Source organism: Chiloscyllium punctatum, unplaced genomic scaffold, assembly GCF_047496795.1.
Source record: "Chiloscyllium punctatum isolate Juve2018m unplaced genomic scaffold, sChiPun1.3 scaffold_283, whole genome shotgun sequence".
Lineage (NCBI taxonomy): Eukaryota > Metazoa > Chordata > Chondrichthyes > Orectolobiformes > Hemiscylliidae > Chiloscyllium > Chiloscyllium punctatum.
The window spans coordinates 92,175-94,674 of record NW_027310017.1 but is presented as its reverse complement, the minus strand read 5'-3'; the positions used below and the strand labels follow the sequence as shown (position 1 = coordinate 94,674).

The 2,500-nt window shown below is 61.1% G+C and overlaps 1 non-coding gene across 1 annotated transcript; it reads right to left on the bottom strand.

The window, feature by feature from the left end:
- Positions 1-52: 52 nt before the first annotated feature.
- LOC140472246 (5.8S ribosomal RNA) lies at positions 53-206 on the bottom strand. Its single transcript, XR_011957497.1, has one exon. It is a non-coding gene; the product is annotated as a 5.8S ribosomal RNA (ribosomal RNA).
- Positions 207-2,500: the final 2,294 nt, after the last annotated feature.

Genomic DNA, 2,500 nt, shown 5'->3' with positions numbered 1-2,500 from the left:
GACACCCCAGCCGCGCTCTCGCCAGCCAAGGCGAGTGCGATTGATTGCCAAACGACCCTCAGACAGGCGTGGCCCCGGGAAGAACCCGGGGCCGCAAAGTGCGTTCAAAGTGTCGATGATCAATGTGTCCTGCAATTCACATTAATTCTCGCAGCTAGCTGCGTTCGTCATCGACGCACGAGCCGAGTGATCCACCGTCAAGAGTTGTCTGAGTTTGTTTTAGGTCTCTCCCTCGCCAGAGGAAAGCGACCCGGACCGCACATACGCTCCCCACCTTGAGCTACAGCCACCTGCACGCCGGCGTGCGGGCGGAGCAGGGTGGCGTGAAGCGATGGGGAGCACCATCCTGGTGCGGCCCGCAGAAACATACGTCTATTGGGGGGAGGAGGACAGGGCGCCCAAGAGGCGATGCGTGCCCCAACGCACCGCAGCGACGGAGGCAGGATCACCGCCACCATGTCGCCCGCCTAGTATCACGAGGCGTGCAGCAGCTTTGCCCTAGGAAAAGCAGAGGCGGGAACGGGCACCGGCCATCGGTTCGGCAGCGTCACTGACGCGTGCACGTGGCGGCGTGTCGGCGAGCGGACTTCCTGCGAGGAGGCGGGGGCGGCACTCGCCCGAGCAGACGCCCGCCCGGCCCAGCCACCGCCGAGGTGGACTGGGAGTCGCGGCAACGGCTCGTCATACTCGTTCCCACACTCACAGCGCAGCTTGCCCGCAAGCCACCGACCACCGATCGACGCCAGGCGCCCCGACCGAGAGCGGGATCGCTCGTTCGCCCTGCTGGCAGTTCGCTGGGGATCACTACTGCACGGAGCTCGGAGACCGACGGGCGGCAACTCGAGAGTCTTTAAACCACCACCCCCATCCCGCAAGTGCAAAGAGGCTGTATACGCACAGACGGGTGAGGGGAATAGGTACCCCGTCGGGTTTGAAGGGAGCGTGACTAGATAGCAACGATGTAAACCCAGCCGATTTGGGAGCGAAAGACCGGCGCCTGCATCACCGGCTTCGTTTCCCGTGGCTGGAGAGTACACCGAAACCCTCCGTCTGTCGCGAGCTCCCGACGACGCGGTGCCGCCAAGCAGCAGGGCCGGACCTGGTGTGGCTCCCCTCGTCGATCACAGACCGGTCGGCACTACTGACGAGACGGTGGAACGGGCTTCGCCCCTTGTGACGAAGGGTGATGCGAACCCGCCCGCCCGCGTGCGTTCGGGGTGGACTCGGCAAACGGAGATTTGAAATCGGAAAGTGTCCTCCTGCCCCGCGCAGGTAGGCGCCCAACAGTTGTGGGGGGTTTGGCGGTGACCACGGCTGCAGGGCCTGCTACCCCGACGAGCTCTCCTGCTGGCCCCGAAACCACCCTCGCGAGACAAGTTGAAACGGAAACGGGCGTACCCCCAAGCCGACGATCCTTTCTTATTTGTTACTTTTTTTTTTCACTTGCTCGAGTTGTGGCGATTTGGCGGTGACCACGGCTGCAGGGCCTGCTACCCCGACGAGCTCTCCTGCTGGCCCCGAAACCACCCTCGCGAGACAAGTTGAAACGGAAACGGGCGTACCCCCAAGCCGACAGAGATCCTTTCTTATTTGTTACTTTTTTTTTTCACTTGCTCGAGTTGTGGGGGTTTGGCGGTGACCACGGCTGCAGGGCCTGCTACCCCGACGAGCTCTCCTGCTGGCCCCGAAACCACCCTCGCGAGACAAGTTGAAACGGAAACGGGCGTACCCCCAAGCCGACGATCCTTTCTTATTTGTTACTTTTTTTTTCACTTGCTCGAGTTGTGGGGGTTTGGCGGTGACCACGGCTGCAGGGCCTGCTACCCCGACGAGCTCTCCTGCTGGCCCCGAAACCACCCTCGCGAGACAAGTTGAAACGGAAACGGGCGTACCCCCAAGCCGACGATCCTTTCTTATTTGTTACTTTTTTTTTTTCACTTGCTCGAGTTGTGGGGGTTTGGCGGTGACCACGGCTGCAGGGCCTGCTACCCCGACGAGCTCTCCTGCTGGCCCCGAAACCACCCTCGCGAGACAAGTTGAAACGGAAACGGGCGTACCCCCAAGCCGACAGAGATGCTTTCGCTCCTGTTACTTTTTTTTCACTTGCTCGAGTTGTGGGGGTTTGGCGGTGACCACGGCTGCAGGGCCTGCTACCCCGACGAGCTCTCCTGCTGGCCCCGAAACCACCCTCGCGAGACAAGTTGAAACGGAAACGGGCGTACCCCCAAGCCGACAGAGATCCTTTCGTACTTGAACCAACACAAAGTTTGTCACGTTTTATTTTTACGAGTGATCGACCGTCAAGATTTGTCTCTGAGTTTGCTTAAGGTCTCTCCCTCGCCAGAGGAAAGCCACCCGGACCGCACATACACTCCCCACCTTTAGCAGCAGCCACCTGCACGCCGGCGTGCGGGCGGAGCAGGGTGGCGTGAAGCTGTGGGGAGCACCAGCCTGGTGCGGCCCGCAGAGACATACATCTATTGGTTGAAAAAAAACAGGG